General features: G+C 36.7%; 1 protein-coding gene across 1 annotated transcript in view; it reads left to right on the top strand.

Annotated features, from left to right (window-relative positions):
• Nucleotides 1-284: 284 nt before the first annotated feature.
• The window catches only part of HTR2C (5-hydroxytryptamine receptor 2C), a 244974-nt gene continuing 225350 nt past the window's right edge, over nucleotides 285-19908 (top strand). The window contains exon 1 of the mRNA XM_032619710.1: nucleotides 285-851. The gene's annotated coding sequence lies outside the window, so the exon portion shown is untranslated. The remainder of the gene's footprint in view (nucleotides 852-19908) is intronic.

A 19908-nucleotide genomic window follows, 5' to 3' on the forward strand; every position in this document is an offset into this window, starting at 1 on the left:
CTTTAAGGGTACATTCTTGAGGACCACCCCCACCCCCGCCGACTGACCCCGGTTCCCCTTAGTCTCCAGGCCTCATGAATCAACTTAATCATCATCATCATCATCATCATCACCATCACCACCACCACCACCACCACCGGGTCTCGCGCCCCCTGCCAGCAGGCTCCAGCTGCACTAAGAGACTGGTCCAAACAGGCCAGGGGCAGTGGAACGCTGAGCGCTGATTGGCCACTCTTGGCTCCACCCCTCATCCCTTGTTCAGCCCAAGAGCGGGGTGCAGCTTCACCGGCTCGGGGTAGGCGCTCTGGTGCTTGCCGAGGACGCTTCACTCCTCGGGTGCACCGATCTTTCTGATCCTGCCATTGGAGCAGCTAGATTGCCAGCCCTGGCTGCTCCATCGGCCTGCCTGCCCCTTACCTGCGATTGCATATGAACTTTTCTTACCTCTTTTTGCACACCGTTGTCGTCGAGATCGTCGTGGTGCTCGCGTGATGGCCTTCGTCCGTTTAGAATAGTGTAGCTAGTTAGGGGCCACCGAAGAAGAAAGAAGACGCGAATAGTGCAGAGATGCTGGAGGTGGTCAGTTACTATGCTAGAGTAAGATAGTGGAGCAAGAAAAGCCAAACCTATCCGGGGTCGCACGGTCGCCCAGAGGAGGTCGACTCGCCGGCGCTTGCCATCGCGCCGAGCTCCCTCCGTCCCTCCCTCCGCCGCGGCGCGAGATTGCGGCGCGCAGCGCAGCGCAGCGCACCGACTGCCGCGGGCTCCGCTGGGCGATTGCAGCCGAGTCCGTTTCTCGTCTAGCTGCCGCCGCGGCGACCGCTGCCTTGCCTTCCTCCCGGACGCTTGTGGTAAGTTGGAGCCCCGGGCGGCATTGCTAGCCAGGACCCTAACGGTTTAGGCAGGGGGGTGGGGTGGGGAGCGGGGACAGATCCCGGATGGTTGCAGTTTGCAAGACCGCACTGACCCGGGCGGGAGAGTGGAAGGGACTCTGAATGCGCAGATCGCCGAAGAACTGGGGTCTTGGGGAGGAAAGAGGAGCTTGCGTTCCACGGGAGGGGCACCTGAGTCTCGAAGGAGGTTGGGAAGGGGGGTCTCGAAATGGGAAGGCGCCGGGCAGAGGCGCAGGCCTCCTGAACGCGGCGCCCGGGAAGCCGAGGGAGTAACCGAAGGCGGGCGTGGGGTCTCAAGAAGTGAGTTGAGAGGGAGAAGAGAGGGAGACAGAATGTGGGTGTCTCTGTGTAAAGGCTTGGGCTGCAGAAGGTGCAACTGAATTGGGGGTATAGACGACTACGTCTTTAAGAAATCTGATATCGGGCAAGTGGGAGGGGGCTCAAGGCTTGGGACAGTGGGAGCAGAGGGGGGGCGAAGGATCCGCTATTAAGTTCACATTGAAAACCGACCCTAATTTTCGGAGAGTCTCAGTGAACACCGGTAACTCAGGGGAGATAAAACACTGCGGATCTGTGTCTTGGTCTAACAGCTGTTGGCTGAATTTGAACAGCGCTGTTGATGATCACGTAAGTTTAAGAGGAGAGTATAAGGGCATACAGCGAGACTTTTTTATTAGCTTACCTAAGTCACTTGATGACAGTTTTATATTTTGAAAAGGATTGCCGAGAAGTCTCCAGCGCTCCCTCGTATTCCTGTTCCTTTACTCAATTTAACCTGACAAGCAATCTTAACAGCGTACCTTGGAATTGCTAAACATGAGAACAGGTTGCCATTCCTGATGCCACATAAAGTTCGTCATTGCAAAACGTGTCTCTGTGTCTGTTTCTTTAGTGCGCCGTGCCCTTTGCTTTTTGCTTCCTGTTGGGTAATATGCGACCTGAGGTGACAAACGTTTTGTATTGTGTCTGAGACACCTTTTAAGCGACAGCGCTCCTCCACTCAAATTCAGTGGGAGACATTTGGTACTTAGAGAATATCTGATTTGGTCAAGAATCACTGCCAGTAACACTGCTTCTTCATTAATATTTACCATCACAAGTCCCATCCAAGGAAGACTCTGATTGCTGAGCCGCTAAGTGCACATACCCCTCACCACATACATTTTCGGCAGGCTAACCGAGGGAACCTCGCTCTAGAGGGAAATAGCATTGAGCTAAAATGATTGGGGTTGTTGGAGATGCTGCGCAGTAAGAAACCTCTGAGTTCCCCAGTTTGCAGATATTTGTGACCTCACACACACAGTGGTGCAAAGGACATCTCTGTTCTGGAGTTAAGAAGTTTATCTACATAGCAGCCATTCTGACAATCAAAATATGAACACAGTAGAAACCGAGTATTTCTGTAGTTGACTATGTATGTGTAGACATAATGAAAAAGGCCAACTGACATGCCCCACAGAAAAAATGATTTCTACCATGACCATTGCCATTTCTTTTGCAGTATTTAAGTCACACTGAATAACATCTTTTCAGAAAAGTATAATTTATTTGCACCATGATACTTTGATCTTTAAGAGCCATTTACCTCACCCCCATGGGTGGGGGGAATTACATAATCTTTCTATATTTGGGGGAGGTAGGTTATAAAATATTTAACTATACTTCTCATTCCCTAAATATGTTCTTCTGGTCTTCCTGGAAGGAAATAAAATATTTATTTGTTTCGTCCACACTATTTTTTTTCCTAATAGCTTTTATCATCTACAGCAACAAGCCCAACGCAAGTCCTGAGATTCGGAAGGTGGATAAGGCTTGTGATTGCAATGTCAAGGTAGGATCTGGGGTGCTTAAGCCAACACTGACAGTGCTTTTCTATCTGCATAATCTAGAGAAGGTTATTAACCTTTTCTGTGCTTTCTTGAGAGGTCTGTATCTAGAGTTGTCATGGATGACGGTGATGACTTTTTCAGATAATAACATGACAGGCTTTGGTGCAGTATGAATTCATGGGAAGAGAGGTGAGAACTGACATTTTTGCAACCCTACTGGATGCTAGGCATGGAGCCAAGAGCATTACATATATACATTATTTCACATGGTCTTCACAGCCAGCCTCTGAAGAGGAAGCTATTCCTATTTTATTGGTTCCATTGGATTTTTCCCTTTTATTTCTCAAGGTATTCTTGTAGATTAATTTAAGGCAATGGTGTAAGAAATCTTTCTTTGTGCTTTCAAAGCTACATGAGAAGTATATGTTTATTTCTTTAGCAATAAAAGTAAAATCTAAAAAAATTAACATCTCTGATATAATGTTGGGCTAATCCATTAAGGGCTTAAGCAACATGGGCATCTCACCCACAGAGGTTTACAGATGGTAGATTTCTTCTCTGGAAAATGAATTTTAAAATCATATTAGATTTGTAGGATTATCACTATCGTTTGGTACTTAATTATGTAGGAATATTTCTGCACTTACTGGTAAATAAATAAACCTAAATAATAACCTGAAGTCTGCATCAAACCCCAATTATTTTACTGTTCCACTTACATCCTTTAGGTAAACCTTATTACTCTCCAGCTAAAGGAAACACACAAATTAAAACAAAATTTGAGGAAAAGATTACCAGTAACCAATATTAAGTATCCTCAGCTACTCTTATTAAATTGTTCAAGGCCTGAGATTGAAGAAGGTGACTGTTGCTAAGTTATAATGGCTCCAGAAACTCCAGACTATTTGGCTGGTATCACTAAAGAATCTTTCAGCACCTTCCCTTTAGAGCAGTGGAATACCTCACAAAATGAGAGTGTATCGTACTTGTATTGAGATTATTTTAGTAGAGCATCTGGTAAAGCTTCGTGATTTAACATAAGAAATAATAAATTATGTCCCACTAATGGATGGATAGCCATGAGCAAACTAAGAAAACTTGACCATAGTCTGGCTAATAACATATTATTTAAATATAACATATATTAATGTTATATAATAATATAATAGTATATTAACCCCATGTGATGTGAAACACATGGATATTAAGCATTTAAAAAAATTTAAATTATTGCACAAAGCGATGTTTTTATTATTATTATTAATTTGTCACTGTTCCAAGATACCTATGTTATTTTATCTAAAACTTGTATACTATTTAATCTTAGAAACCACCAATCACCAGATTAATGAGTGTTCCATCAGTGGATCACTCTATCTCTGCCTTTCTTCAAACCATTTTACAGCTTCCTCATATACTGAGAACATTGCTGCAAAACAGCCTAGTAATCGCCATTTTAGACAAATAACATTGAAACCAACGAAGAAGTTAAGCTGCACCATCATTTAGCCAGTTGCCAGCGCATTTTATACTCTTGCTCACATGCAGCAACTCTTTGGCAGTCACTTCTGAAATTTTACTGCACAAATGATATAGTGAAAGCAGGATTTCAAATAAGATACACATGAGCTGGAGTCTTAATTATGTTTTGTCTCCCTGTACCCAACATCTCTACTTCACCCTATTTATCCCTTCCTCCCTTCAGCTGTGGTTAAGACTGTGCCATCTGCTGTTTACTAAGATACTTGCTTATTACAACATTGTACATGTAGTTGGCATTTGATAAAGCTAATCTTGTTAATACGGCTAACCTTATTCGTAGGTGACCACTTACATAGTCTAATTTGAAAAGCACTAGAAAAGCCTTTTGACTCCCAAACTAGTAGCCTTCATGCTGTTCCACAGCACTTAAAATTCTACATTCAGGAACTTCCTTCTTTAATCTTAGTCATTGTCTCCTTTAAATACAAATATCCACTTAGAGGGGTAACCTGTTATCATTACCTATTAATAACTAAGCATAAATTTATTGACGGCTATCAGAAAGACTTTAGAACTGCACTGTCCCATACAACAGCCACCAGCCACATGTGGCTATTTAAATTTAAATTAATTGAAATTAAATAAAATTGTAAATTCAGTCCCTTAGTCTCACAGACCACATTTCAGCCACATGTGGCTAGTGACTACCTATTGGACAGTCAGATATAGACCATATCCATCACTGCAGAAAAATTTTTTTTGTCAGCAATGTACTAGAAAGTAGGGACCCTCACATTTTTCACAGAACACTTCCTCTACCTCCTTGCTTTAAGCAAAACCTGGATTTTTCCTACTTGGATTTCTCCTACAGAAGTTTTCCAACTTCCTGACAAATGAAGATGAATTAATCCTTAACCTCTACTTCTCCCCACTTCATTAATCTTATTACTCCTCCACATGTAAGGGCTTAAAATTATGGTTGAAACTCTCCTAGTTCCATTTTTTTAACTTCCAAAACACTAGGACATGTCTCTTCTACTCTTATTTTAAACAATCCTTTATTGAAACATGTACCATTCCAACATTTCTTTCTTGTCTCTGCTGTCTACACCTTCATGGAAATTTTTGGCACCTGGCTCTTTCCTACTGTTCATTTTTAATCTTTCTGTTCTCTGGAGACTTCAGTATCTATGAAGATTGCCAGATAACAGTCTAGTCTCATAATTCCTTGACCTCACATTTTCCATTGTCCTCAGCTTCAGGCCCATGGCCACACCTTAAATGCATCAATTTCTAAAACTTTAAGTTCAGAAATACTACCCTCGGATGATGACATTCAGTCCCCACCCCACGCCCACTTTTTCTTCCCTTGTACCTGCTCTTCAACCTCATCAAGTCTTCCTGGGCCCTTCTAAAAGTTCTTAGTTATAATGCCCTCTCTTGGCTTCACTTCATTTTCTTCCTAGTCTGACCCTTATGCCAGTCATGTCTGTGTTTCTCATCATCACCCAATACTTACCCCTCATTGCCCTTTTAGTGTTTCTACCTTTTACCTCCACTATTTTGAGTTAATCTCGCCTATTTTCTACTCTGATTGTGAGCATTAATGGAAAAAACTAAGAAAACTACACATTTACAGTTATTAAAATAACCAAGCTGGGCTTCCCTGGTTGCACAGTGGTTGAGAGTCCGCCTGCCAATGCAGGGGACACAGGTTCATGCCCCGGTCCGGGAAGATCCCACGTGCCGCAGAACGGCTGGGCCCGTGAGCCATGGCTGCTGAGCCTGCGCATTTGGAGCCTGTGCTCCGCAACGGGAGAGGCCGCAACAGTGAGAGGCCAGTGTACCGCAAAAAAAATAAATAATAAAAAATAACCAAGCTTTCCTCTGACTCATTTTTCTATTAAATGTTCCTATGAGCCTGTTCCCCATCATATCTCCAACCATACTCCTCTATCAGAGTTTCTTTTGGCACAGGGGAAAATGTTGAGGTAGTCAGCAATGACCATTTCATCTGTCCTAAATTTTTAAACATGTTTCTTATTATTCGAGTCTAAGTGACTTTAAGAGCAAGGTATCCTCTGGCGGACAGCAAAGGGGATAGATTTCTGATAAAAGGGGTGACCAATAGAGAAAGCAAAGCATATAGAGTTAGTCCAAGGTGTCTTGGGGACAGCCTGAACTGCTGTACAAGGTGATCAGCCAAGTGTGGGAGGAATGAAGGTGAGTAGTGAGTGTGACTGTCCAAAGAAAATGAAGCAGCTTGAGATTGGGAGTGAGGACTGTCCAAAGAAAATGAAGCAGCTTGAGATTGGGAGTGAGGAAGGAAGGATGAACATTCAGAGTTACCAGCATTATTGGCAGGATATGAAGGTAGACTCAATATAAAATTATTAAAAATTAAACACCATTGAAACCAAAGACAATGTCAACTAACCTCTAGAAAAGAATAGCAATGAACAAACTGACCAGGGCTCTCTTTATCATGTGTGTGTGTGTGTGTGTGTGTGTGTGTGTGTGTGTGTGTGTGTGTGTGTAAAGTGACTGTTGTCTTTAAAATCATTAGTAAATGTCTATGAGTAAATGTCACAGTGTTCAAATCTTTTTATACGTGTATTTTAAACTCAGATCTCTCATTTTATCTCAGTAATCAAGATTGAATACTTTCAGGTATGGCTTCATGTAATCAGGGTAGGAAGACTTGCCCAAGTTAGCAAGTAATTAGTCTTCAAAAAAGAGGTATAAAATATGATAATATTAGCTGTTAATTATTGAAAGTTACTATGTACTACACATTTCTAAGAGATTTGCATGTATTACTCATATAAGCCTCACAACTTCCGCATGAGAAGGTACTACTAATATCCGCACTTTGCAGGTGGGGGAACTGAGGCACCACAGAGGTTAAATAATCTGGTCAAACTAATTGACGAAAATCAAGCTTGAAACCAGGCAGTTTTGATTCCAGAGACTATGGTATTAAGCAGTAAACTCTACTGCCTGTGTTTAGGAATTGATTAGTTTTTCTTTCATACTATAGTCACTAGTCTTCGGTAGAACAGATTTGCATGTGAACATGAGGATATTCTTGACAGTGTCCATTAATCATTAATGTGCTGCTTGGCAAGGTAAAGAAAGGCATGTAACATTTTGTCTGGAGATTCAGCTACTGATACAAAAGTAGAGCAAATGAGAAAGTACTGCTAATGCCAAGGGACACAAGGACAGGTAGCCTGAGTGAAGCTCAGTGGAGTTGCAGAGATCATTTAAAGAGTGAAATGAAATCAGGGACATAATGCTATTATATACAGAGGATGACTACAAAGGGTTAGGTATCACTATAATGAGTTGGACATATAGGTGTATGTGGTTTGTTCTCTACGCAACATCACAGCAAAGGTCATTCGAATTTGGTCATTTATATAAAGTTGCCTACTTGGAATTGAAACAGGAAAATTGAAGTCCTGGAGGTCAGAGACTGGAGTGATAAAAGGCTCATTAAAAATCATTTATCATATTTCAGAGATATTTGAAGGGTTTTGATCCCATTTACCATGTATTACCTTTTCACACTGGCATCAGGAGAAATAATTTGATAACTATGACTTAAAAAACAGGTATTATAAAAAATAATAGCTTTTTAGTTTAACAATCTGAGCCCAGGTAGAAAGACTGTACCAGAGTACAATATTTAAACTAAAGTTAATGCACGGTAGAAAGAGCATACTTACAAAAATTCTTTATGTTTAAAGGATTTTTTTAAGTTTCTCCTTTTAAATTAACAACTTACATTTATTACTTCAATTTTAATGACACAAAAACTGTGATTCGTGATCCAACCATAATTTATTACTAGAAATAGTGGAGTCAGATTGGAGAAGTCCAGTACTGTGGTATGAGCTCCCCCTCCTAAATGTATTTAAATTCTACCTGGTCTTCAAGATTTGGCTCAAGCCCTTTCCTCTTGCATGAAGCTTTTGTTGACTAGCCCACTTATATGGCAAACCCCTTGCCCATAATAAGTAATCAGTTAATGTATCTTGACTGATACGTTGCCATGTATGATATCCATATCTGTATCTAGCTATGTGATCTCCTAGGAATGTATATTTCAATGGTTCAAGTAAAAGTGAAAGAAGATAAAGGAAGAACTAAAGTAGAATTTTTGGTACACCTGCACAATAGCATTTAAGAATTCAAGGCATCTAAAAGAATAACAGATTTCTCTGAAATGATTACAGGTAATCTCCCTGAACAAATTTTAGAGCAATTAATAAATTGTAAGTATTTTTAAACTAATTAGCTAAAGCTTAGCCCTATTATGTACAGCTTCATTTTTCATTTCACAGGGAAACATACCATGTTTTACATATATAAGTGTGTCATATCTGTATAACAGAGAGGCACCACATTCTATTGGCTACATACCCATCTGGTGAAGATGTGCTCAATGTTTAGGAACATTTCCACATTCTGGCCATAGAATCCCCTCGTTATTTAGCCTTTAATTAGTAATCTCAAAGGTCTAGATTCATTTCATGGTATGGGTTGATGACTCAGAGTGAATCAGAACTTTTTCTTTTTAAAATAATCCCCAAATGCCTTTGCAGCAAATAAATTTGCAAACAAGAGCTTTATTGCCTCACTTTTGTAATGTGACAGGAGTTCATAGGTTTACTATTAATGAATTGCTTTGATAAAATCATTAATCTGTTAGTTTTTTTCATCATAGATTAGAAAAACAGTTAAAATTAATTTAATGCTTTGTGGCTTGTTCTAGCAATTTTTTGGTTAATCACTGATTCCCAAACAATAATAGACCCATATTTATATTATATAATGTCAATCTGAAAGAGATTCAGAGAGAAGTTGATGATGGTATTTTTGGTGGAAGTAAAGCAAGAAGGATCTGGTACCTTTCCAACAAATTTTTTTTAAAACCAACTTTTAAGAAAGCAGAAATGAACTGGTTTCTCTAGTCCTTTCATCATGCTTGCATACCTATTTTAAAAACTCACTATGCAAATGGAAAAGAACTTATGATGTATGGTAAAAGTATAAGCCTCCAAACTACTCATTGGTACAATGACTCTTTTTCCCCCCTTTGGAAGATATCTTTCTTTAAGATGGTTACTTCTTTTTAAAAAAATTTTATTGGGGTGAAATACACATAAGATAAAATTTACCATCTTAACCATTTTTCAGTGTAAAGTTCAAGAGTATGAAACACATTCACATTATTGTGCAGCTATGACCATCGTCTATTCCCATAACTCTTTGCATCTTGTAAAACAAACTCTATACCCATTAAACAATAACTTTCCATTCTCCCCTGCCCGCAGCCTCTGGAAACCACCATTATGCTTTCTCTCTGATACAATGACACTTGTTCTCCAAAGTCTTGAGTTAGCAAGTACATATTCTTTAGTTTGAAATTTCATTACCCTCCTCTCATTGGGTAGTGGTCTACCTCAACTTTTCCTGTTTCTACTGCCAAACATCAGCCAATTATCTAAAGTTTGTGAGTAAATTTACAAAATTCACTATCCATGTTTATCTGCCAAATTAGTCAACTATAAGATGAAGGTGAGTCTAAAAGCCTGTAAGAATTGTGGATTTCAGTAAGTCTTTGTTGAGGGCCTACTATATGCCCAACACTTTGTTGGATGTTAGAGAAGTGATATACATATTACCCAATACATCCCTAAAGAAGCTAATAGTCCTATTATACCGAAAAGGCAATTCCATGTAATAATAAAGTTCTTCAATTTATGGTACAGGCTTCATTGATTTCTCTCTTTCCTACCCTCCCATTTAGGATGAATGAGGAAAAAATGGGTCAGTCACTTGCTCTACTTGAGCCTCAGTTTTTACAACTATAAAATGAGAGTTGAAGTAGGTGGTCTTTCTGTCAGCGTCCTTCAAACTAACCTCTTTGTTACAAACAAGAATACGGAAAACACTGAGGTTAAATAACTGACATCCTTAAGGTTATAAATCTAAAGACACAAATTATATGAATATATAAAACAGGGAAAAGAATATAGAGAAAACTCCCACAGATTTTACCACTGTGATGAAAATAGAGTTTAAAATTCAAAAACATTGAAAACCTTAGAAGATAATATATTGCTATAAAGTAATTTGGTATTATTTTTTACCTTAGATTAGTACCATTTTCAGAAGAGCAGACAAATTTGCATGTCCATAGTTGATATTCTGAGTGTCTTGATTCAGAATGAAGCAATAGGATCAAATAAATGTACACGTATTTCTGCAACATAATATAGAATACATTTATGGCAACACATATTGTTAGACATTTTTTAAAAGACCCCTCCTCCCAAATTATTTTACTTTCACATGATAAGTGAAATAATGCTCATTCTTTCTGCCTTGGAGTCATTCTTGGATCACCTCTCTTCATCTTATTCTCAATTAAATCCATCGTTATAGCTTCTGAATAATTTTTGGAAAATGCTGCTCAGATATGTCCCTCTTTTTATTCCCATTGTGATTACAGCATTTCATGCTTAGTGCTTTAAATCTCACTTCATACAACTTCCCAATTCCATGTTTGAACTCTGCACACCCCCCACTCTCACCACAATGGCACAGAATAATGCTGCCCAACTCCAGATGCCAAAGTAGCTATCAACTGCCAAGGTAAAACAGACTACAAGGTGGGTCATGAAATAATGATCTCCAGGGAATGGGTGACATTGGGAAATGACTGCAAACAGTCTCATGGTTCATTCAGAGAAAGATGCACTGTCTTATTATGAAGCTGAGGGGTTAGAGGGGGAGGTGAAGGTACTATGCAGACTATAAGCCAAGAAGCAATGCTTAAAATTCAAATGAGTTACGATTTTGTATATGTAGTGTAAAAAGACTACTGGCCATATAAAAAAGCATCTAGGTTGACCTCCACGTACATAAGACTACTAGAATTTGAATTTTGAATTTGAAAGAAAATAGAAACTATTGTTTGCACCACTAAACACACTGGACTGCACTTTGTTGTTGTTATTTGGTTTTTAGATTTCACGGTCTCCTATGTGTCAAGCATAGTGTTTAAAGTTTTATATGCATCATCTCACTTTTTAATTTGAGTCTTATCTTTCCTATTGGATTATGAATTCACATAGGACAAAGGTTATATATTATTCATCACCCACCCCAACTACCCTCTGCATACATCATTACACATTGAGGGTTCGTTCAATATATATTTGCTGAATAATTAATATATAAAAGCACACGAGCACTGTGGGAAAAGATTTTTATGGTGCAAATTTAGAATTAAATAACCTGGGTTATAGTCTTTTGTGAGCCTCTATGTTCTCACCTGTTAAGAAAGTAAATCAGACTCGATGGTTACTAAGGTCACTTCAAATGGTACAATCTTATGAAAATACTAACGGTTTTCTAGTTCTGAAAATCCACCACAAATAATAATGCTCAGGTAGCTGATTTTTATAGCCCAGAAAATAATGCTCATGACTAACTACATAAGAAACCCTTAAGCAAGCTAAAGCCATTCCTCATTTCAGGTCTTGACCTTGTTATTTTCCATTCATTCATTCCAGTGACCTACATTTGAAATGATTTATGTTATTTAAAGATTACTGAATGAGGGGAAATATCTCTTATTTTTGTCTTTTATTACTTAAAATAAATTTAAGAGACCATTGGCTATCAATAACAAATTAAACATAACCATTTTTTGGTGGTTTAAAATAAACTGTGTGCAGCTACAAACCCTCCACAAGTGAAGTTATTTAATGACTTGATAGGATGGATAATACCCTGCTGTCTTTGCAGAAACCATTAAGTTATATATTATAGTTATTCTAATAGATCACAAACTAACTTCTTTAGGCTATAGAAATGTCACTAAAGAATAATTGTCATTGATTTACCTTTCTCAATAGGATCTCTAACAAGATTTCTATATCATCTTGAATGGTGAATCATAACATGACAGATATTTTACTTTTTGAGGGAGTTAAGGAAAAATTTTTTAAATTTTTTAAAATTTTTAAATGTTTAATAGGTATACAAAGTTTAAAAAGAAGTAAAGGTCAAGTGGATCAAAATGCTTCAGAAAAAGTCTTTTCAACAGGAAAGCAATACAGAAATACAAACAATTCCAGTGATTCATATTGTCAACCTTTGAACATCAATAACTGTTTTACCCATAGTAAAGAAGAAAATTAGAGATATTTATGTTCCCTAGTTTAAAACTTTCCATTATCTTAACTTTTATAGCTATAAAAGTGTCAGGAAGAATAAATACACATCATATGCAGAAAACTCAAAATTTCTTGATAACACTACATATTTGCTAATATAGGTACATTTTTAAAGATTCAACTTAATATCTATGTTATATTCTCTTTTATCACTTTTTATATTTTCTCTTTCTAATTTTCTGTATTTGCTATTGTAGACTTTTTCAGCCTAAGAGCTATTCTTTTATTCTCCTTTCCCTCTTTTTTCTCTCTCATTATTTCTCTTATTTTCTAACACAGGCAATATATACAGCAGAAGTGTTTAATAATACAGTCACTGAACATTCTTATTATTAATATATCTACTTCTCATACCATAATGAAATTTACATTTGTAGACATGTAGAGTTTTCACATATCTTTCTCATGTATTTTCTCATTCGATTTTAAACATAACTGGGAGTTAGTTAGAGCCAGTTTTATTACATTGATTACACAAATGAGAAAACTAGGGGTAAGAAAGGTTAAATTACTAATCCAAGGTCACAGAGTTAGTTGTATAGCCAGGATTCAAATAAATCCATGCTTTCTCATTCAAAATTTTAGTCTATTTCCAGTACACCCCCTTCCCCTCATGCCATGGACATTTAATTGCAGAGGACTTTAGGTGTTCACAAATAAGTGGCATAAATATGAGAGAGAGAGAGAGAAGTCATATTACTCTGGGATGATTAAAAAACATCTGACAAATGTTTACTTTTCTACAGAGGAGCAGACGTTCATTTGTATATAGCCAAGGTTTAAATAAATATAGGCTGATTGATGAGTAACATGACTTTGATGAAAACCTGAAAAAACAAATCACTTTCTGCAGAATAAATTGTAAGGCTAGCTGTCCAGTTGTACTTTAGGCAAGTAATGTTTCTTGAAAGTCAATCAAGCCCTCTTTGGTTTCCCCTTCCAATATTTCAATACAGTGTTTCAACTTATGTCTTTTTCCTTACTTTTAGAACCACTAGCCCTACCCCTGTTCAAATTTTCTGTGATATGCAGAGCCCTAATAACAGAGAATACTTTGTATGTTCAAAATAGAATTAAATACAAGTATTGAAAAAGACTTTTTTTCAGAAGAAAATTCTGATTAGTATAAAGTGGTCCTATTAGTTCTCATTAAAAAATTGATAGAATATTGAATTGTTTTACCCCAAAGTCAGCTTTCAGTGGAGAATTTTTCATGGGAGCTCATTAATATCTTACTGAATATCAGTGTTGTCAATGCTCCAGTTTATGATTGAGCTTCCTAATTAGACATTATCTTATTCCTTTAATATCTTAGATTTAATTGAATACATAAGCTATTACTTTATAAAGGGCTTTAAAAGAAAAAGAAATTGGTGGACAGATATTCATCTGGAGGCCTTTAATTGCATTTTATATAATCCTTTTCCCCTGTATCAAAACCTATCCTTTATGAGGAGTATTTGGTTTACTCTACTTGTATTTAGAACTCTTGAGTCTTTGAAGGTGATGCCAGATGGTAGGAAGGAGAAAAGGCAGGATCATTTATGGCTTGTTCATGACTTCTCCTTGTGTTCTATTTTGATCTCTAATTGCATCCCCCTGAAAAATACCTAATTCCCGTGCTACCATCTTTAATGAATCTAAAGTTATATCATTTGTTTTGGTACACAATAATTTCAAAAGATTTATTCACTTTTGTCCTCAGCCAGGTTTCAACCTGTGGCACTGAAGCCTACTCTAGATCTAGCTGAGTAGCCATGTAGATTTTTATCATCATCACTAAAGAAATATTTTTTGAAGCTTAATTATGCCTGACATTGTAAAAACGTGGCAGAGAATATAACATTTATTTTTAGAGGCACAGAATTGTCAAGCCACTATTTAATGAACATTTCTTCTGTGGTATGGTTACTACCATGGAAGGACTTACATCTTATTTGATAAAATATATAGACATGCAACAAAAATTGGGACATTATATAATACTAAATGAAATACTAAATTATGTGCCATATACAAATGAAGAGAGAGAAACAATTAAGGGAATTTTATTGTAAGAGATAGGAACTGAACTGGAGCCCAAGGATAACCAGGGTTTGAACTGACACAGAGGAAGGGAAACCTTCCAAGGGCAGTGGGACATTCATGTTTCACAGTGTGAGAAAACGTAAATTAGGGACTAGTTACTGATTTAAGTATGTTTAAGATAGTGGTGAGACATGCACCATCAGATGTTCTTTGGATAGCTGAAAATATAATATTTGATCTCTGGAGACAGGTCAAGCCTGGAGGTAAAAGAATTTAGAGCAATTCATACTAGTCTAGTTTAGCTGAATTTCAAAACTTTCCAAGGGAGAGAAGGTTGTAAAGAAAGAAGAACAAAGATCCAAACTTTAAGCATTGATTATTCAAAGCTTTGGGGAATATCTAAGGATCATATTTATCACAGAATCTTCAAAATGAAGCTCCCAGCTTTTTTCCCAGCTTTATTCATTACTACATTCAGTGACTGTTAAGGTTCTGCTCTGTGCAAGACATTTGACAGTACTCCAGGGCCTCGCAGAAGAGGAAAGAATACTTAGTTCTTATCTCCAGTAGTTTGGAGTCTAGTTAGAGCTCTAGTATATAAACTCTACATAAAGGATTTGGCAGAAAAAGGCCACTGTTAAACTTAGACAAATTTCAAGGAGTAGAGTAGATAAAAAGAGATTGTATGGGATTAAAATTCTGATCTGAAAACTTCTTTGTCCCAAAGCCTAAAGAAGGAATATGAATTTGGATAAACTTTCTCAGGTGACTTTTTCACTATAACCTAAACATATAATGACCAAATCTCTTTTTTACTGACTCAAATTTTCAGATGGATTAAAAAAAACTCTCCATGAGTCTGGAGTCATTCATGCCCAGTCTTTTTACTCTTAACTTACTTAATGAATCAGCAAACGTGAGTTCAGCACCTCTTATGTGTCCAGAAATGGGTTAGGTTAGTTGAACAATGTAAGATTCTTACACAGAGGAGTAATGTGAATTATTTGTTATTAGCAAGCCCATAGATATCTGAATTACACGTTGGCTTATACTGCAAGTAAGTAAATAATGAGCTGTAGTTTAAAATCTCAGATAAAATCAACTGTCTGAATATCAAGTGACTGTTAGTTCTCGATACCAAAAGAGTTTTTATTAGATTATTTATGGAGTTGGATAATTTTAAGAATATTAGCAAAGTACTTTATAATTCCTAAACGCATGGATGAAATTATAAAAGCAACAGCACGTTAAGTACTAAGCATTTTAATAAAGCAATAGAACAAAAGTGTACTGAAAGAATTTGTAACAGACTTAATATTGCTTGTGTTTTAAAGATGAATAAACTAAGGCCTTAGAGAGGGTTCCTGACTTGTTCCAGGTCACACAGCTAATTACTGGTAAAGCTTACAAAGAGAACCCAAATTTCCTAAATCTGAAATCAGGTTCTTCTTTACCATGGCCCACTGCTTCTTGAAGGTTATGTGGCATATTAAATGAAAGCCTTTAAAAATTTGACTACAGCATACTGCCCTTGAGAAGCATGTCATGCTTAATAAATTCAGAATGAACAGAAAGTACATTTACATTCTTGGCTTCAGTAATTAGAAAGTTAGTACAAGTACATGAATACTTTCAAGATTATGACTTCTATTCTTACCGACATATAGGTAAAAGATGTGTGTGAGATACGATATACATTATATGTATATAGTCACAATGAGAGAAAGAAACATGTAAAATACAAATAAGAGTATTTTTTGAGATTTAAATTAGATGACTGAGCAGTTGACAGGCCATGTGCACTTATTTATCTTAGGCTTTATTTCTTAATTTGTTGGCGAAACTGAAGTCTGAAACAGCTCAAGGCTGGATGCTTCCATTCTATAAATTACATCTTTTAAAATGTACAAATGCAAGCATGAGTCACTAGCTACAGAATTCCAGCTTTAATCCATTATGTCATTTTTATAAGAAAACAAACTAGTGACCTTCATGTGGTTTTAAAGACAATGAATCTGTGAACAACAGAGTAGGTGAAAGATGAAATCATAATATAAACAATCATGAGTTCAATGGCATAATGTAAAAGGTAAAAAAATGAAGTACATTTTATAGAATGAAGTCTGTTTGCTTCTGTGATTCTTCTTCCATTATTCACTTGCATGTGTGCATTGCATATGTTGGATTGATTTGAAACCGAATTGAAACATTCACATATCTTGTAAGCAAATTTTAAATAGTTAACTTTCATTTAGATGTGCACTAGAGGAAATGGTAACCAGAAGGAAAGTGGATAGATCAAAAAATCCTCAATGTGTGTTTTGATCAGTGGTATCAATTTTCTATTCATCCAACTTTTTTTTTTTTTTTTTTTTTTTTTTTTTTTTGTGGTACGCGGGCCTCTCACTGTTGTGGCCTCTCCCGTTGCGGAGCACAGGCTCTGGACGCGCAAGCTCAGGGCCATGGCTCACGGGCCCAGCCACTCCGTGGCATGTGGGATCTTCCCGGACCAGAGCACGAACCCGCATCCCCTGCATCGGCAGGAGGACTCTCAACCACCGCTCCACCAGGGAAGCCCTCATCCAACTTTTTATCAGAACTTTTAAACTATAGTATTACTGAAATTACTTATATTTACCATTCCATATAGTAAATATAGAACAGAATCTTTGAGGTAAGAAGTAGTTCAGGCAAGAAATCATGGGAACCTCTGGTAAAAACAGGAGAGGAAGGGAAAGGAATTAACAAGTATTGAGCCCCCATCATATCCTAGTCAGTGCATTTGGCAAAGTACATATATTACCTTAAGTAATTTTCACAGCCACCATAATAAATAGGAAATGCAGACATAGGGAGGTTAAGTCACATACCCAAACACATAGCTAATCTGGGGTAGAGCCTGGAGCCAAACCTAAGTCTGTCTGACCACAAAGGTTGTGTATACTTTTACCATGGCACCTTAACAGCCTTACATTTTAAAAATATCCCAAATACTCATGGAAAAAATATGCTCTTGGGATAACAATTACTTAGTCACTGAGAATGTTCTCAAAGAACTAAATGGAAGACAAATTAAGAGACATTAGTCATATATCAGCTTCTACAAATCAAGAATGTGTGTATTTTCAAAGATCTCAGTTCATTTTTAAAGGTGAGAGAATAATCATTTACTAATAGAAATAAAGATGGAAAAAGTGTGCAAAATGTTATCTAATAATAGTAATTGGCAATGAAATAGGAAAATGGAAGAAATTAATCATAATGTTTTTTTAAAAAGACAGACACAAATTATTTAATCAGAGATTTTTGTGATTAAGAGCATTTAGAGTAGGTAAAGTTTAAAAAAAATGAACTTAAAGCTTTGGAAGATGGTGTTTATTAATGAAGATTATTGTTATATTTGGAGTGATTAATATTGTTATCTATATACTCTTTAACATAGAGTAAGCAAGTGTTCTAAGGGTAGTTTGGGGAATAGTTTTAAAGAGCACTTTAAATAGGTTTTAGGATCTAAGCTTTTTCATCTTAAAAATGAGGATAATAATTTGTTCCTTGAGGGATTGACCCTAGGATATATAATGTATAATGTATATGAAGAACTTAGCACATAATAAACTTTCAGTAAACAGTAGAAGAAAAAAGACCAGACAGTTTTACCTTAAGTTCCCCAAAATCATATTTACTAGGAAAAAAGGCAGTCATAGTAACATAAGAAACATTTTGACTACATATATCATGAAATTCCATTCTGCCTTTGTATCTTAATAGCATAGTACTAGTTGATTCTATTTGAATCTAATTTCATATTAATAGTCAATTTAATTTCATATAGTCATATATTTTCATAATTAACAAACTCAAATCTAAACATGGCACCTGCATTTTAAGTGCAAATCATATTAATGTCAAATTGTAAAGCTCTACTTTATGTCTTTCTATAACTTTAAAATGTTTTCTTCTGGTATATAACTTCAGTTTGATAAAATATTTTGTATTGCATATTTTCTATAATTTTTACAATGAAGCTTGTCACTTCAAGTTGAGTAAATATTATGACTAGATGTTTTTTAATAAAAATAAAGCATACCAAATAAATCCACCTGCTATATAAAAATATTTTAAGAATCAGTTTCCAAATACTATGCAGAGCTAAACCCTATAGAGTATTCAGAATCTATCACTAATTTCTAACTCAATTCTGAACTCAATAGCTTAAAAATATTTTTTAATTAAAATCACCAGTTGTATATATGCTGGTACAGTTTAAACAAAAAGAAACCTGAGAGGAAGATACAAGCTTGCATAACAAGGTACAGAGCCCCCCAAAATAACCTTTAATGAATATCACCATGACTAGAGAAGTTAAAATGAAGAATCAAACACAATTTTTGCCCATAATAAAGAATCTAGAGTTTCTTCTACTTGGCCATTTATTGAATGCTTAGACTTGACAGTTTCCTCACCAGAGAAGTTACTGGTATGCATAGTTTGGTATTAAGATCAAAGAGTCATCTCAAAGAGAAAAGTTCATATCATTGTCATTATATAAATATAAACACTAAATATTTGCTGATGCAAGAAAAAGGCTGGATAAAAATTGACCTTTGAATGTATCTTATTCAATTGAAAAAAAGGACTTTGTAATGTTTTAGTCATCTTGACATATTTGTCATTGTTTTAGTTTTTCTTTTTAATGTCCTGACCCAGTTTCCACATTACTACAAAGTGATACTTTTTGTTTACACATGCAGAGCTTCAGATATTAGAATTATTATTTTTTAATTAAAACCTGGCCTTTCATGATTTTTAGATATATTGATATAAATGTTTACACTATTGTTATGTGAAATTAATGTATTCCCCAATAGATTTTTAAATAATACAGTCTATCTTTCAAAGTTATTTTAAGATCTGATTTTTCATTTGAAATGGATTTAACCCAAGATCTCTTTTTTAAGTTTATTGAGATATAATTCACATTCTATACAATTCACCCATTCTAAAGTATACAACTCGATGGTTTTTAGTATACTCAGAGTTGTACAACCATCACCACAATGTAGAACATTTTTATCCCCAAAAGCAACCCTATACACATTAGCGGTCACTCCCCACTCCCCGAGCCCCCCCTCCCTCTGACAGCTCTAGGCAACCAGAAATCCTTTCTGTCACTATAGATTTGCTTACTCTGAAAACTTGCAAACTTTTAACAGATGTACTTGCTGGGAATGTCAGAGAGGGCTTTTTTTGGTTCTTGATTTTTTGTGGCACGCGGGCCTCTCACTGTTGTGGCCTCTCCCGTTGCAGAGCACAGGCTCCGGACGCGCAGGCTCAGCGGCCATGGCTCATGGGCCCAGCCGCTCCGCGGCATGTGGGATCCTCCCGGACCGGGGCACGAACCCGTGTCCCCTGCATCGGCAG

This window comes from Phocoena sinus, chromosome X (genome assembly GCF_008692025.1).
Source record: "Phocoena sinus isolate mPhoSin1 chromosome X, mPhoSin1.pri, whole genome shotgun sequence".
Lineage (NCBI taxonomy): Eukaryota > Metazoa > Chordata > Mammalia > Artiodactyla > Phocoenidae > Phocoena > Phocoena sinus.